The sequence below is a fragment of the Mustelus asterias genome, chromosome 3, assembly GCF_964213995.1.
Source record: "Mustelus asterias chromosome 3, sMusAst1.hap1.1, whole genome shotgun sequence".
Taxonomy (NCBI): Eukaryota; Metazoa; Chordata; class Chondrichthyes; order Carcharhiniformes; family Triakidae; genus Mustelus; species Mustelus asterias.
Genome location: NC_135803.1, coordinates 124,581,948 through 124,600,558, shown reverse-complemented (window position 1 = coordinate 124,600,558; position 18,611 = coordinate 124,581,948). Strand labels below are relative to the sequence as shown.

The following is an 18,611-nucleotide window of genomic DNA, read 5'->3' as shown; positions in this document are numbered from 1 at the left end:
GGAAAAAAATGGGCACCAGAAAAGTGGAATTAATTGGAAAGCTCGACTAAAGACATGGCACAGGCATAATGAGTTGAATGGTCTCCTTCTGTGCTGTTCATTCTAAGATTCTATGGGTGGAATTTTCCTAAAACATGACGAAATGTTAATCATCCCACACTTAGTCATTTTTTGGGAGAGTGGTGAGTTTCGCATTGATTCTGAGAGGGGTGGAACCTAAACAAGCTGGTAATCAACAAGCCACCTCCAATGCCTCCACTTTCTCAGGAGGCTAAGGAAATTTGGCATGTTCACTACGACTCTCACCGATTTTTACAGATGCATCATAGAAAGCATCCATTCCAGATGTACCACAGCATGCTATGGCTCCTACTCTGATCAAGAGCACAAGAAACTACAAAAGGTTGTGAACGTAGGCGTGTCCATCCGCAAACCAGCCTTCCACCCACTGACTGTCTACACTTCCAGCTGCTCGGAAAAGTAGCCAGCATAACCAAGGACCCGGACATACTCACTTCCATCTTTTTCCATCGGGGAAAAGGTACAAAAGTCTGAGATCACCAACCAACGAACTCAAGAACAGCATCTTCCCTGCTGCCATCAGACTTTTGAATAGACGTACCTTATATTGAGTTGATCTTTCACTACACACTTGCAATGACTGTAACACTACATTCTGCACCCTCTCTTTCCTTCTCTCCTATGTACTCTATGAACGTTATGCATTGTCTGTATAGTGCGTAAGAAACAATACATTTCATTGCATCCCAATACATGTGACAATAATAAATCAAATCAAAATCAAATCATGTCATGAACCCCTCTTCCTGACTCTCATTTGCCAAACTCGTTAATGAGATTGTAATCAAGTCAATCTCATGCTAATCAGCCTCACGCCCTTTCTGAGCAAGATCTGGTTTGCCGCATCAGAAGGAGACTGAGCAGATTGCAAACCCTTTGGCACCAGGTGCAAAACCCGTTTTTAGGCCTGCATGCAATTTTCCCAGATTGGCGCAATCTGCACCTGGCACAATGCGGTCATAAAATCACGGCCTATAAACTTATTAGAAATAGATGATATATTTACTGTTGACAAGTTGAACCACATTGTTTAATATAAAATGAACTGCTTTAATCTGCAAAAAAGATTCAAACATACAACTGGTAATTCAGAATTCAGCCATTGGAATCAACCATTTTTGAAAAAAAAGTTTTATCAATTCTAATCACTTGTACTGCTGAATACAGTTTGGTGCTCTTGTTGTGCAGAACGAGACAGGTATTTAGACATCCCTGACTCACATCTATTTAATCAAAATGCACAGATCCCAGAATGAGAGAAAATCAATACTGCAAAACAATGTTATTGTCAACCCAAAGCAATAAATATTCTTACCCTTACAGATCACTCTCAATGGACCCAAGTTGTTCAGAGCACTTGACAACTAAAAGTAAAAGAAAAACAGACATTGTACTCTAAATATCATATACAAATAAACATACATATGCTGATGGAAATTAATGCAATATATTTACAATGGCTACAAAAGCAAGCCTGGGGATATTCTACAGAGAGTAACTGTGGAGTGGTTGCAATTGCAAGATGCATTCCAGCAACCTACCAAGGCTCCTTTGAAAGCAACTTTTAAACCCAAAATTTCTATGACTTAGAACAAGGGGAGCAATGGGAACATCACCACCTGCACGTTTTCCTCTAAGTCACAAACCATCCTGCTTTGGAATTACATTATCATTCAATTATCGATGCTGTTTCAAAACCCTGGAAGTCCATCTCTAACATGGACTGTCATGGTTCAAGAAGGTGGTGGTTCACCATCATCTTCCTCAGGAATAACTGAGATGGTTTAGGTATTAGGATCAGCAATAAATTCAGGCAAGGCCAGCACTACCCATGTTTCATGAATGACTAAAAGGAATTTATGTAATTCGTGAAATTATATTGCTGCATTTAAAGGAGACATGCATTATTATAAGGCATTGGGAACCATACCCAAAACTGCATATTATAGGCATTTAAAATTCCAACCACAACGTGCTTGGGAAAAAAAACCCAAAATGTTTTACAGGAACAATATTGTACAAAAAATGACAGGTCTTTAAGGAGGACAGAATGATGGAGAAACAGAAAGGTTTAGGGAGGGAATGACCAAGATTAAAATATAGATGACTGAAGGCATGGTGACAAAACCTCTTGCAGGGTATGCCGCAAGAGACCAGAGTTAGAGAAATGCATGATTCTTGCAGAACGATACAGCTGGAGAAGGTTACATAGATAGTGAGAGGCCATTCTATGGAGGAATCTGAAGATTCGGGTGTAAATTATTAAAACTAAGGCAGTGATGCTCTAGGAGCTGATGTACATCGGCAAGAACAGGGATAAGTGGTGAGCAGGACATGGTGTAGGTTAGCATTTGGATGAGCTCAAATTTATGGGGGATATAAGGTGGAAAGGCTGCCAGTGTGCAACAAAAAGATAAATCTGGAGCTCACAAAAGGTGTTTGAGATTTTCAGTAATAGATGAATTGTGGCACAGGTGTATACGTATAATATTATGGATGTAGAGGATATTGATCAGAAACTCAGCCCAGGACCAAGTCGATCACCTCGGTCCAGCCAGAAATGGTGGTTAGAGGGACCAATAGAATCAATGACAATTGTTTGTTACAGGGACTGAGACAATAATTTTGGTCTTTCCTATGATTCACTGGAGGAAACTGTGGGTCATCAAGGCAAGCAGTCTGACAACACAGAAGAGAAATGGTGGTGAGGTAGAGCTAGGTGTTCTCAGGGTACATGCAGAACCTGACCCCAATTTAAACTTTGAGATATTCTACAGAATCAGTTTGATTTGAGAAAAATAATACAGCTTTAATGATATAATGTAGTTAACATTACTGCCAGTAAAGCAATTAAGGTGATACATGTGCTTACTTTCCATGTAGGTCAGTGTACAGCAATGAGCTGTAACAAACTAAAATGATTTCTTGTCCTCTCCAGCTCGTATTTTCCCCACTGCCACCATGGCAGCAATCAGCTCATTCATCAGAGACCGTGGAATCATACAAGGTAGTGTTTAACATGAGAATTCTTGCATTAGCAACTTCATAAGTGTAATACTTTTATCTTTTTATTCCATTATATTTCTTGTGCTGAGTGTCAAAAGCCATTGCCATTAACGAACATTCGATCCTTATGAGCTTAATTGTGACTTTATAAAAGCATTATCTGGTGATTGTCTGGAAATTTAACAAAAGTCTTTATTAACATCTTCAGCTTACTGGAATGATTCCAGGCCCTTTCATGATCTGCTAGCCTCCTGAAGATAGAGAGTGGTATGGGCTAAAACCTATAAACAAGGTTTATTTAAATCACAGTGTAAAAATAAGAAGAAAATGCAGAAATTGGCATTGTTTTGACTGGAGTTATAACTCCTTGTTTGAATATGGTACATGACCCTTCAGAAATACTTCTGTTAAAAATAAGAATTACACACGGTGTTTCACAAAATTTTGCTCCATTCTCCATGGTACTTTATGCTTTTCTTTTTATGATCTCGTGGTCTGGAAGCACAGACCCCAAAATACCCTCATACAATATGAAGTTTGATTAGAAACAAATGAAATCTTGAAATATAAATAAATTTGTTTACTCTGCGTATATATTGAAAATGTAAGGAGTTCAAATCAAACAGGTTTTGCATATAACTCCATGGACAGAACCCTAACTACGAAGTGCTGGGTGAGTGTTAAGGCCCAAAATGTGTTGTTGGGTCAGGAATCCTGTTCAATTTTGGATTTAACCCGGGTGGGTTCCAGACAATCAGGAATACGCCCTGAAGCTGTTTGGTCAGTCATCAAAATATCTAAATCTCCAATAAACTGAGGAGTTAGTCTAGAATTTACACAGACTTTGTACATGTTTTCTCAAGATGTGTGGAACTCGCCTGGGTAACAGGCGGGAGTACAGCAGAAAGTGCTTGTTCAGTGTAACTGACAGGGTGGGAAGCCTTCAAAGACAGAAACTGAATAGCTGCATCTCTACCGAGGTGAGAGGTGCTCATAATACTTCTTCTGAGTTCTTGCTGTTTTAGATTTTGAACTTTTTGTAAGTCATTCAATTTGTATTGCACTTCAAAGACCTTGATCTATATTTCCCTGCTGTCAGCCTTCAGGCAGCATTTTGTAAAATTTGTTCTTTCATGGGATGTGGGCCCCACTGAGTAGGCTGGCATTTGTTGCCCATCCCAAATTGCCCTTGAACTGAACAGCTTGCTCGGCCATTTCAGAGGGCATTTAAGAGTCAACCACATTTCTGTGGGTCTGGAATCACATATAGGCCAGATCAGGTCAGTGGAAGGTTTCCTCCCTAAAGGACATTATCATAGAATCCTACAATCATAGAATCCCTACAGTGCAGAAGGAGGCCACTTGATCCATTGAGTCTGCACTGACCACAATCCCACCCACGTCCTATTCCTGTAACCCCACATATTCATCCTGCAAATCCCCTGACACAAAGGAGCAATTTAGCATGGCCAATCAACTTAACTTGCACGTCTTTGGAGTGTGGGAGGAAACCAGAACACCCAGAGGAAACCCATGCAGACACGGGGAGACATGCAAACTCCACATAGACAGTGACCCAAGATCGGAATTGAACCTGGATCCCTGGCGCTGTGAGGCAGCAGTGCGAATCACTGTGCCACCGTGCCGGGTTGAATCCAATTCATGTTGCGTTTTACAATCGATGTTATACATCATGAGACTAGCTTTCAATTTCAGATTTTAGTAACTGAATTTAAATATTTAAGTATTATTCAAGTACTATCTTTAAGTCCAATCCCATTCACACATCAACATGTGATCAGTGATTGACAACAACAACTTATATGATGCTTTTAAGCTAATAAAATGCCACAAGGTGCTTCACAGGAGGCGAAAGCATAAACTTAGACACCAAACCGCATGAGGCAAAATTAGGTCAGATAATCAAAAATCTGGTTAAAGATGCAAGTTGTTTAAGAAGTGTCTTAAAGGGTGAGAGTTAGAGAGGTTGAAAGATGGACTTCTAGAGCATAGGGCTCAGGCAACTGAAGGTCCAGCAATATAGTGAGGCATTTAAAAGCAGGATACTCAAGTGGCCAGAATTAGGAGTGCAGATACCGAGATGGTGATTGAGGCTGAAGGAAATTACAAAGATACCGAGGGGAGCAGCCATAGAGGGATTTGACAGAACCCAACGTAGGTCAGTGAACATCAGGGTGCTACGTGAAACAGGACTTGGTGCAAATAAGGACAGAGGTAGCTGAACTTTGGACAAAATCAATTTAGAAGGTAGAAAGTGGGAAACCAGCCAGGAGTGCATTGAAATAGTCAAGTCCAGAGGCAACAAAGGCATGAATGAGAGTTTCAGCAGCTGATGAGCTGAAATGGGGCAAAGTCTGATCATGTTACTGAGGTGAAAATTAAAGATGATACATACATGTGATCGGAAGTTCACCTTGGGGTCAAATATGAAACTAAGGCTGTGAACAATCTGGATTAATCTCACACAGTTGCTACGGAGACTGATGGAGCTTTTTTAAATTTATTCTTTCATGGGACCTGGGTGTCATTGGCAAGGCCAGCATTTGTTGCCCATCCTCAACTGTTCTTGAACTGAGTAATGTTCCAGGCTATTTCAGAAGGCAGTTAAAAGACAACCACATTACTGCAGATCTGGAGTCACATGGAGCCAGATCAGGTAAAGCTGGCAAATTTCCTTCCCTAAACCATATGGTTTTTTATGACAACTGATGAAAGTTGCATGGTCACCAATACCAAGGCTAACTTTCCATTTCAGATTTTATTAATTGAATTTAAATTTCACCAGCTGCCATGGTAAGATTAGAAACCACGTCCCAGAAAATTAGCCTGCACCTCTGGGTGACTAGCTCTGTGACATTACCACTACACCACTGTCTCAAAGGAACAGAGTTTGCAGCAAGGACCCAAGATAATGGCTTCAGTCTTCCCAATGTTTAACTGCAGAAAATTTCTGCTCATCCAGTACCAGATCTCTGATAAGCAGTCTGATGATTTTGCAACAATGGAGGAGTCAAGGAAGTGACGGTGAGGTAGAGCTGAGTATCATCAGCATACACATGAAAACTAATGTTGTACTTTTGGATAATATAGCCAAGGGGCAGCAGCAAGAGAAATAGGAGGAGGGAAATGTTAAGTCCTTGGGGAGATACCAGAGGTATAAATGCAGGAGCAGAAGAGAAGTCATTGCAAGTAATAATCTAGCGACAAGTATATATTTAAGATTAGAATAAGGCAAGTGCATTTCCATCCAGCTGAATGGTAGCTGCACTGAAGGAGGATGGTTTGGTCAGCCATTTTAAAGGCTCAAACAGGCCAGGAAGCTTGATGTTATGATGGCCACAGGGGAACATCAATAGATCTCCCCATCAACCTCTATCAATATGAGCTCCCCTAATAAATGAGTGGATGCTCGCCCAATGGACAAGGAACTAGCAGTTGATAGACTCGGGACTGATCTGCACTCTGTACATGTTGAACAGCACTCAGATATCACTAAATAAAAGGGTGATTGGTGATAGAAGATTGACCTCACACAGATTATTACAGATGGGAAGGGATAACTTTGTCACAGTCACATAACATGTTATTTGTACCTTTAATAAGAGCCATTACAGCATAATGACAGGAACAGAAATCCAATCAGACCGATTCAAACATGGAGTCCTGGGAAAGATCGCATGGATTTGGGAAGCAGCAACATATACAAGAACTTTGGAAAGTAATGGGAGTTTGGAGATGTGATTGTAGTTTGCAAAGGTGGTGGGGGTCAAAGGTTGATTTGTTTTGTAGAGAGGGTTGTTGACAGTGGTTTTAAAAGATAGAGGACATCATCTGAAGAAAGGGAACTGTTAACAATGCCAGTTAAAATGGTGCCCAGGAGAAGAAACTGGGGGTTTACCTGTTTAGTGGGAAGTGAGTGAAGGGAATAGTCATTGGGTCTCATGGACAAGATGAGCTTGGAGAGGGGCATGATGGCAGAGGAGAGAAACTAGAGAAAATTGTGATTTTGGGACTGGGATAGTAGGGGGGAATGACAGAGCTTTAGGAGAGATTTGGCTCAGTAGGCGAGAGGAAGGGAGAGAAGTGGCCGAAGCAACAGATTGAATGATCTTGCCCTTAGTCTGAAAGAAGTTCTGATCTGGCGATGGATGGCAAAATTAGTAATCCATCATATCCTTTCAAATCTACATTCCTTGAATTTAAGGAACCAGAGATGAGGGCTGCATTGGGGGAATAGTCAGGGTGAGAAAGAGGAATGGTTTTATTGGGGACTTGGGTAATGTTACGTCAGGGTGCTGCGACTCAGGAAACACACTGATTTTAAGATTCTCATTTTTGTTTTCCTCCATTGCCTTGCCCCTTCCTGATTTTTACAATCAGCCTCGCAGCCCCTGAAATCTCTGGCTTTTAAGTTATATCCTTTTGCTCATCTCTGATTTTCATTATTCCAGCACTGGAGGCTCTGCCTTCAGCTGCCTAACCTCAAGTTCTGGAATTCACACCTTAAACCTCTCTAACGCTTTCCTATCTTTCCTATCTGTTTTTGTTTCAAGATTCTGGCATCAATAGAATTTGTTTTATTCATGTGTTTTCTAATTAATATTGTGAATTTAGTACCACGTTACAGGCCATGTTGTAATGTGGTCTGCACCTGCCAGGATTGGGGTGATGTTGCATTAACTTCAAACAGGATTACCAGGGCCAAAGGAAAGATTCTGCTAGTTGAGGCTAAAGATGAATACGAGTTATAGTAATGAAAGAATATTGTTATTCCAAGTCTCCCTTTAAAATGCTGCTTAAAGCATACTTCTTTGGTGATGGCTATTAGTGACCTGTCATAATATCTCCTAGCATGGCTCAGTGTTCAATTTTGTCTGATAACACTCTTGGGAGGTGCCTGGGGATATTTCACTGTGTTAAAGGTTCCATTTAATGCAAATTGTTGTTGTACTTGTAAAATCTCAGATTTACCTCAGAGCCAGCACAGATTAAGTATTAGTATCTATTCCTGACAGTAACAGACTGAGATGCTCTGAGTTTTTAATTGTGTCTCATCACTCTGACTGACTCCAACTTAAATACAACAAACACAAAATATGGAGCATAGGCTTTACTCTGGCATGAAATGTGAAATATTTTGTCAAATCCAGATTAACATATTTTTCAAACCCATTACTTTTTTATGTCAAGATGCAGTTCAACCTTATTATATAATCGTGAAGCTCAAACACTCCGACTGATGTGCAAATTAAATGGAACACAGGAAACAGCCTTCATCTTAGCCAAAGAAAGGAAAACAACTAACTGAAAACAAAATTCCAGAAATTCTTTTCAACAAACTGCAAGTAAAAATATTGAAATAAAACACATGGAACAAGTTGCAAACATGCTGTATGATAGTTCACTCCTCCTTGATTTCCCTTCCCATGTAACACTTGTCCCCCACCCCCCCCCCCCCAATTAAAATGTGTTCCTCCTCAAATTCCTCCCCTGCCTCTGTATTTATTATACCTCTGGCATTAACTCTAAGTAAGGGTGGTTGGGTACAATCCTTTTCTTGTGAGGAAGCACTTAGCTTCAGCTCAGTTCCTACCCTCCAGCACACCAACTCAAATTTTGCTATGCTGCATATCAGTCAGACCCATTATCCCATCCCATCCTACTTTGGTTTACTTTCAAATTCAATACCTATTTTCCCCCCAAATTCTTTAGCATTTGCACATCCTTTGTTTCTTTACACTTTTTCAATGCTTCTTTCTACTGCTTGATTCACATGATCTGTTAAATCATCAAACAATCCAGTAATATATCCTCCCTACTGATTCAATGAACAAGTTTGTTAAGGTTACAAACTTTAAACAAATTTGTACTTACCACAAATGGTAACTTTTGTGTTTATCTGTTTTTGTTTATAGATTTTTAAAATTTGAGTTTTCTAATTAAAATTGTGAATTTCATATCACTTTACAGGCAATGTTATGTTGTGAGCTGCACCTGTCAGGACTGGGTTTAGGCTGCCTTAACTTTATACAGGATTACCAGAGCCAAAGGAAAGATATCCAGTGCACTGGTTCAGGCGAACGATGAATACAAGTCACTGTAGTGAAAGTTAATCCAAGTCTTACAGATAATGACTGGGCATAAGTATTGTCTAAAGAGTTAAACATATTGTAGAACATAAACTGCACCAACACTTTTAACCGAATAAAGGAAGATCTGTGATCCTATTTAGATTCCAGAGATGCAATGTCATTCTCTTCCAGAAGAGGGAGCAAGAGGCTCCTTTGCAAGATAACCGAGGTTTGTCAACTGATTGAAGTTTGAATTGGTGGCCCAGATTTTTTTGTCAAACTGATGTTGCTCTCTAATACATATGCAAAAATGGTACAACACTCCAGGTGAGGGACAGATGTGTGGTTAAAATCAAAATATCCAAAAACTGTTGTTTGAGTTGCACTGCTCCGACGTTCGCTTCACAAAAATGCCACCTCGCATTGGCATACCATTGAAATGCATTGAATGGTGTGAGGTTGCTGTGTCTGTGTGCTAATGAACTAAACCAACCATAGAAAGTGAAGTATTGTCAATTCCACTCTAAATACCCATTTAACGATGTGATAAGTGTTTATTATTGCCAACTTCTCTGGTGCCAAATATTAACTATTACAAGTGTGGACTCTCATTCCTTCAGATTTTAATTGTTATTGGGGATGATAAAAATGTAAACTTAAAAGAATTTTCATCCTCCTATCGATTTGTCCTCTTAGTCCAATCCTACTTTTCCTTTATGTTTTGCAACATTATTTGACATTGAATTCACCGACTCTAATTATATTTCCTCCTCAGTCCTTGAGCTGTTAATTTCACAATTCCTCAATCTGATTGGTTGGTTTCCCTCCTCGCTCAGGTCCCAAATGTCTTGCTTGCCTCACTGTACTCTATCAGGCTGCATTTTCAGCAATTTGATTCATAAAGTATTTAAAAACCTACATGTGCAAGGGCAAGTCAAACAAACAGCAGAAGCTAAAATAAAAAAACACAGAAAATGCTGGATACACTCAGCAGGTCTGGCAGCATCTTTGGAGTCATGATGTGGAGATGCCGGCGTTGGACTGGGGTGAACACAGTAAGAGTTTTAACAACACCAGGTAAGATACTGTTTGAGAGCACATTTCCACTCCATCTGACGAAGGAGCAGTGCTCCAAAAGCTAATGGTATTTGCTACCAAATAAACCTGTTGGACTTTAACCTGGTGTTGTTAAAACTCTTACAGCATCTATGGAGACAGAAACACAGCTAATATATGACCCTGAACTGGAGAGGGATAGAAATGCAAAGAATTATACGATTGGAGAGACCCATTCTGCCCCATCCCCTCTCCAACCATATAATTCATTTCTATCGCTCTTCAGTTCTGTAGAAAGGTCCTATGGATTCTGAAGGTTAACTCTGTTTCTCTCTCCATAGATGCTGTTGAGGCTGCTGACCTGCTGAATATATCCAGTACTTTCTGTTTTTATTTCAGATTTCCAGCATGTGCAGTATTTATGTTAATTCAGCAACAGAAGCTGTTAGTTGCAACACTATCGCAAAACTTGTCCGATTGCCATGGAGTCACAGGGCCCAATTTCACCATTTTGATTCTAAGTGCTGAATCTGGGAGTGTTTCAGATTCGACTTTTAAAACCGTTCTCAGGCGCCCCAGACACACTCTGCCTGAAAAAAAATCAGCAATTTTGAATCGCGCAGCAGAAGCCTGTGGACGGGGCTTATTGCGCCCGAAACACTGCTGCTTCAATTGGACCCTTCAACTGCGCATGCGCAGTAAAATAAAAATAGAAAAAACTCCCCTGCTACGTTGCTTCCGGGCCGGATATTACCTCCCCCTTGGCCCCACAGACATTGCCCCACCCCCACAACTTTACTGTCCCCCTTATTCCCCACCCCCCCAATACCCAAACCGATTGCGGCCCCCTGCCCCCCCCTTCCCCCCCATTGATCGCTCGCAGAGTGGCAGCGGACCCCCCCAACAGAGAGCCATCTGACCACCTCCCTCCCCGACAACTATCTGACCTGCCTCCCTCCTCCGTCCCCAACAGAGAGCCATCTGACCCACCTCCCTCCCCCCACCAGAGAGCCATCTGACCCGCCTCCCTCCCCGCATCCCACCAGAGAGCCATCTGACCTGGCTCCCTCCTCCCCCCCACCAGAGAGCCATCTTACCCACCTCCCTCCCCCCCCAACAGAAAGCCATCTGACTGCCTCCCTCCCCCCCACCAGAGAGCCATCTGACCAACCTCACTCCCTCCCCACCCAGAGAACCATCTGACCCATCTCCCTCTTCCGTCCCCCACCAGAGAACCGTCTGACCCGCCTCCCCCCTCCCCCACCGAGAGCGATCTGACCCACCTCTCCCCCCCACCACTACCACCGATCTGAATCAGAGAGCCGCCGGAAGCTCTGAACATACTTCCTCAGAAGCTAGAGCGCCCGAAATCGGACCTTTGTGGACTCTGTCTGTTTCGCGCTGAAGCTGGACGGGCGAACACGGTGGTAAAGGTGCCACTAAGTTTGGGCATCCAGCCCACTAAGTTAATTTAAATGCATGCAAATGCATTTAAATTGATGTCGCACAAGGTGCAGGCCAGACGGCGGCCATTTTAGGCGATTGGTAAAGGGGGAATGGAGGCGGAGGCAGGCGTGGATCGCGCTACTCGCCTCATGCCCGACTTTACCAAGATTTTCAAAAATGGGCGCAACTTGATGGTAAAATCAGGCCCACAGGGTTTAACTGATTTGTACACGAGAGTTGAAGGCAATGAACCAAACAAGATTGGTGAATTGGTGTTTTTACCTCATGCAAGAAATGTGAACACAATTGATACCTTAAGAAGCATAAACTTCTGAGAAAAGATCTTCCCTTCTCTCATTTGTGAAATATAATGAATACTGTCCACTTGTCTGGATTAGTGAAGCTGCAACAGCACTCTAGGGGCTCAACACCACGCAGGACAAAGCAGTCTCGTTTGTCGTCATCCCTTCCAACCCCTTAACCATAAGGATACACTGCAACAACTTGAGAAGGCTTCTTCGAAAGCAAGTCCCAATGCAGCCCCGCAACCTCTAAAACCTAGAAAAGTGAGAGCAGTTTGTACTTGAGAACACCACCACCTCATAATTCCCTTCCAAGTCACAGACCATCCTGACTTGGTAATATTTCTGTGTTCCTTCATCATCACTGTGTCAAAATCCTAGAATTCCCTACCTGCTGCTAGAAAACATGGACATTTCTAAAAGATAGCATTGAGCAAAATTGTGATGTTGCCACTGGTAAAAATAACAAAGCAGCAGTCACTTTCTAGGCAAGGATAATCCAGCACTGTCTTTGTCCAGAGGCATTTAAAATATCATGGAGCCATATAAGGCATTTAAAATCAATGTTTCCAATTATCCCCATATATCTCATGTTAGATAGTAATAGATCTGTGCGTTTCATTAATAATAGGGATGAGATAACGAAACTTTGTCTCCAAGCCCACAAAATTGAAACAGAACAAACAAGTGAAGAGGTCACTCAGTGGAGTGCCTATCTCCACCACGCTGTGTTAACTCAATGCTATTACAATTACACACCTCTTCCTCAAGGCTTTTCCCTGCCTGGCTGATGCTTTGCAACTAAAAAGCTGAATAAAGAAATAAATTTAACAACTTGTACCTCATGGAGGAGACTTCATATCTAACAACCTGCTTTGAAAACTCTTCACATTTTGACAGCTGTGACAAATTCCACCACACCAAATGAAACAATCCACAACATTCCAAAACAATCAACAACGTTCAAAATCAAACATCACACACCACTCTTTAAAAAAAGTCAATTTGCACCATCGCCCAATATGAACAGGCCCTTTAAAGAGTTCCAGAATCTGCTTTCGGATCCACATCTTCTCCAAAAACAATCAGTTCTTCTTTGGGCTACACACAATATGTGTTCAGGTTTTCATTGAAATCTATCCATCCATTTTTGAGATAGAGGCCAAAGCTTTTTAGCTGTTTACAGTGGCAGGATCTTCTGGTCCCAACGACGGTGCACCCCCGGTTGTGGGTTTCTTGGTGATGTGGAGTGGATTCAGTGGGAAATCCCATTGACAGCAACAGTACCAGAAGACCCTGCTGCTGGCCAGTGGCACACCACCTTCTGCTGCGAGAAACACACTGCAGGGAGAGCAGAGAATCCTAACCATATCGTTACAGACAAACAAACTGGAATGAAAACATTACACAGAGGTAATCCGTGAGAAAGAAATTGAAGCACAAGTAGAACTGAGAGACCCCAATGGCCTTCTCATCTTAGTTTGGACAGACTGGTCAGGATATAGGATTGTCAGAGAGGGCAAGTTCAACATGGGTGGCCATTTAAAACTTAAACATGACATGAGATGCTTGATTTCAGAAAATGCAGATGGGAACCAGAAGAGGCAACACATTCAAACTTGTTTAAATGGCCAATTAAGCTATTAGTGGTCAACTTGTTCATGGGAAAACTAATAGAAGACAAAGAGTTGGGATGGAGAGGGGCATTTTCAGGATAGTAACCTGTAACCTGTCAAGTGCCACAGGGATCAGTGTTGGGGGCCACTATTATTTACCAATTATTAATGACTTGGATGAGGGAAGTGAATGTACTGTGCCAAGTTTGCAGATAACAGAAAAAAAGGTGGAAGGCAAGGTAGTGAGAGTGACATAAAGGCCGGAATTTTAGCACCCCCCCCCCCCCCCCCCCCACTACGGGAATCGGAGCGAGCGAGGGGTGAACAATGGAAAGAGCTGTTGACCTCGGGCAGGATTTTACAGTTTTGGGACAAGCGAGGCCTTAAAATCCCACCCAAAGAGTCTGGAGAGGAATATAGATAAGTGAGTGGGCAAAACCTTGGCAGATGAAATGTAACGGAGGAAAATGTGATGTTGTGCACTTTGGTAGGAAGAATAAAGGAGCTGAATATTATTGAAATGAAGAAAGACTGCAGAAAGCTGCAGCACAGAGGGATTTCTGGATCCTTTTGCATGAATCAAAAATAAAGCACAAAATCAGTTTGGATGTTTTCTGTTTGTCACACTTAAAAGTTGAAAAAAAATGAATTATTTGCTCACAAACCTTGAGTGTCCTGTGTATTCAATGGTTTTTTGCCTCATCAGTGCCCGGTGAAAGATGCTTGGGACAGTAAGCTTCATTACTGAGGCAATAATGTGGCATTGGGTTCATGGCATAATTGTGTGTGAAATGTTGGGGAATGAGACAGTGCTGTTGGTCTCAGATGGAAAGTAATTTTTGGCAGCCTAGCTGAAAATACGCCTCCCAGGTGTCCCGGCCCACCTGAAGTTTCCTCATTCAGTCTCTTCGTCCTCACCATTTGCCTGCCTGGGCTCTGCCTCAGTGTCCTCCTGGTCCACTGGCTCTCCCTAGGTAGACCAAGATTATGCAGAGCACTGCAGACAATGAAGATGAGCAACACTCGCTCTGGAGGATTTTGTAGGGCACCTCTGCAGTATTAGAACCTCATTTTAAGCAGACCCAATGTCCTCTCCCTCACAGCCCTTGTGGAGACATGGCAGTAATTGTATCTTTCCTCAGCCGTTGTCCTCCAGTGCGAGTGGCGCCATCATACACCTTTTCAAGGGATACTCCTCGTCACCCAACAACCATTTGTTGAGGCGAGCTGGAGCTCTAAACAGGCTTGGAACTTGTGAGTGGTGCAGTATGTAGGCATCATGGGAGCTGTTAGGGAGTCTCGCACAAACCGGTAGAATCTGGGTCTTGTCGTCACATACAATTTGAATATTGTATGAAGTGGTTAACAGTGAGGTGGAGTGTCTTAGACTGCAGGAAGATATAGACAGGATAGTCAAATTGGCAGATAACTGACAGATGGAATTTAACCCTGAAAAATATGAGGTGGATGCAAGGTGTAATTTGACAAGGAAGTATTCAATGAACAGCATGACACTCGGAAGTTTTGTGGAACAAAGGGACTTTGGTGTGTTTGTCCAGAGGTCTCTGAAGGTGGAAGGGCATGTTAGTAGGATTTTGAAAAAGGCATATGGGACACTTACCTTTATGAATCGAGGTATAGATTACAAAAGCAGGGAACTTTGGTGAGGCCACAGTTTAAGTACGGCATGCAGTTCTGGTCACCCCATTATAGGAAGGATGTGATTGTACTGGAGGGGGTGCAGAGGAGATTCACCAGGATGTTGCCTGGGATGGAACTTATAAGTTATGAAGAGAGGTTGGATAAGCTTGGGTTATTTTCGTTGGAGCAGAGAAGACTGAGTGGTGACCTAATTGAAATGTAGAAGATTATGAAGGGTATGGACAGTGAATAGGGAGCAGCTGTTCCCCTTAATTGATGGGTCAATCACAAAGGGACACAATTTCAAGGTGAGGGGCAGGTGGTTTAGGGGGGGATGTGAGGAAAAATCTTTTTACCCAGAGGATGGTGATGGTGTGGAATGCGCTGCCTGGGAGGGTGGTAGAGGCTTCACATCCTTGAAAAAGTACTTGAATGACCACTTGGCACATCATAACATTAAAGGTTATGGGCCAAGTGCTGGTAAATGGGATTAGGTAGGTAAGTCAGGTGTTTCCCATGTGTTTGTGCAGACTCGATGGGCTGAAGGGCCTCTTCGGCACTGAGAGATTCTGTAATGTGCTCCCTGCTAAAAAGACAAGACCCATCTGCAGAGATGCAAATGCAACTGACCCATGCACTGAAGGAGTCAAAGGGTTGGAAATCTCAGAGATGTCACAAGACTGAAATGTCCTGAAAACTCCAAACAAGATACACAAACCTCAAAAGAACGCAGTGAAAACATTCACAATGCTCTAGCTATGCCCATTCCAAATTCTCAGTAACTCCAACCAACTCCGCCAGCTTTTGCCTCTTGCTCCTTTTATTCCACCCTTGGGTGACAAAATGGCAAAAACTGTTTGGTTGGCTGCCTGTGTGACAATGTAAAAATCGCACAGGCAACCCAAAATCCAGGTCAATTGGAGTTTTAGTCCTCTCAATGAGCATCCAATTTGGGCTCACCGACTGAAATATCACGCAAGTGTGCAATGACATTGGGATGCATGCCCAACATCATCTTGCAGAATCTCACATGCTTCCATGTTGGACACGTATCCATCCGAGTAGCAAAGCATTCTGCCTCATATCTTTCAGTAAAAATTCCAATAGCTTTCAAACCACTGAGATTAAGCTTTAGTTGCAGCATGGAGGATCCAAGGTTATGAATAAGGCAGCTCAAATCCTCTTAGTGGCTCGAGAAGTGGAAGCAGAGCACGCGAACAGTTGCTAGAGACCTAGATGAACTGACTGGGTGGTTAAACCCCCCCCCCACAACCCACCCGAGTCCAAGAAGTCCCGAGGAGAGGTAGATTTTCCTTGTGTCTGGGATACAAAGTAATCTGGCTCACACAACGATGGGAAATTAACAATAGGAGCACCACGAACTGAACTCTGCTACCCAACTTGAAAGGGTTAATTATCACACAAGTTTAAAAATCACATAAACTGCTAAACTCAGTTATATAAGGCAAACCACAAGAAAACCACGGTTCTCGATTAAAGCAGACCTAAATAAGAGTCACGGACCACAAAACTTCTGATAACACAGCATACCCTAAGACCTCCATTGAATTATGCGCAGCTGTAACTTGTCAGAGTCTATTATAACAAGGAACAATGGACATGGAAGGTTCAAATACTATTGGTTAGACATATAGCTATCACAATTGGGTCTGGAAGTTAATAGAAAAATCAAAATAAATAAATGCTTGGTGATATTACAATTAGGTAGACGTGCATAAGTTGGTGATCTGGACACATAAAAACTTGAAGCTTTCGACCCTTTCTACTTCGTCCCCGTTGATGTCGACAGGGGCATGTTCTCCTTTACACTTCCTGAAGTCGATGACAATCTCCTTTGTTTTGTTGAGGGAGAGAGTATTGTTGCCACACCAGTTCACCGGATTCTCTATCTCATTCCTGTACTCTGTCTCATCATTGTTTGAGATCCAATCCACTACGGTGGCGTCATCAGCAAACTTGAAAATCGAATTAGAGAAGAATTTGGCCACACAGTCATAGGCGTATAAGGAGTACAGTCGGTGGCTGAGAACACTGCCTTGTGGGGCACCGGTGTTGAGGATTATCATGGAGGAGGTGTTGTTGCCTATCCTTACTGATTGTGGTCTGTGAGTTAGAAAGTTCAGGATCCAGTCGCAGAGGGAGGTGCCGAGGCCCAGGCCACAGAGTTTGGAGATGAGTTTCATGGGAATAGTGTTGAAGGCTGAGCTATAGTCAATAAATAGGAGTCTGACATAGGTGTCCTTGTTATCTAGGTGTTCCAGGGGCACCTTGGACATTCTCTCTGCCACCTTCTTCCGTCGGGAAAAAGATACAAAAGTCTGAGGTCACGTACCAACCGACTCAAGAACAGCTTCTTCCCTGCTGCTGTCAGACTTTTGAATGGACTTGCCTTGCATTAAATTGATCTTTCTCTACACCCGAGCTATGGCTGTAACACTACATTCTGCACTCTCTCGTTTCCTTCTCTATGAACTGTACGCTTTGTCTGTATAGCACGCAAGAAACAATACTTTTCACTATGTTAATACATGTGAGAATAATAAATCAAATCAAATCAAAAAAAGTTGTAATTGGACAACTATACCCCTTATGTTATGCATGATGTTAACCTATTCAAAAGTTGAGAGTGGATATAGATAATTTCTGTGTAAATGTACATTTTTGATTGGTACATGCTAATTTATTGTTCCTGGATCTCAACTATAACTGTACAATCCTTGAATCGGGGCTCTCCCTGGTATGCTACGAGTTGGGACCACTGGGACCAGCTCGTACTCGGGTTCATAATAAAAGCCTTGTCTGAAATTCCAAGAGTCTTTGGTTTTCTTGAGAGTGAAAGTGTGAAGTACACTATAGCCGAATAGCTGTATTTCTCTCCACAACACAATTGATTAAAGATCAGGAGTTGAATTCTCCTGGTGAATCTGGACCACTGGCCATTATTCATTGTAAATAGTTTGTTCTTCTAAGTTAAGCCTTTCCATGAATGTTTATGAAAATTTGATGCCATTGGAATAAAGAATCCCAGTTTTATAACCTTCATGCAGTCAGTGTGCTTGAATTGCACATCAGATTTTTTTTTAAAGTGGAGTATATTTCTCCTGAACTCCATTGATCACATTTTTAAGTATTTTGCACTTTGTTCAATGCTTAGTCTGTCAATGGGTAGGGTAAAACTTTTAAGAATGGTCACTTAGGTGACGTACCTAACATCAACCTGCACTCGAACACCAGCAGGACAGGTAAAAATAGAGAACTGAATTTAAAGAAATATCTTCTATTGTGTTTCCCAATCTGCAAAGAATACATTTTACTCAGTATTTCTAATGTGAAGTTGAAGGAAGTGCATT

The 18,611-nt window shown here is 42.1% G+C and overlaps 1 protein-coding gene across 8 annotated transcripts in view; it reads right to left on the bottom strand.

Moving 5' to 3' along the window:
* fhit (fragile histidine triad diadenosine triphosphatase) overlaps positions 1 to 18,611 on the bottom strand; it is a 1,076,873-nt gene that overhangs the window by 1,020,400 nt on the left and 37,862 nt on the right. For 6 of the 8 annotated variants that reach the window (XM_078209536.1, XM_078209533.1, XM_078209534.1 and 3 more), the window contains one exon: positions 1,397 to 1,445. The exons of 1 other annotated variant lie outside the window; for it this stretch is intronic. The gene's annotated coding sequence lies outside the window, so the exon portion shown is untranslated. The remainder of the gene's footprint in view (positions 1 to 1,396; positions 1,446 to 18,611) is intronic. One more of the 8 variants, XM_078209537.1, reaches the window with a different exon arrangement.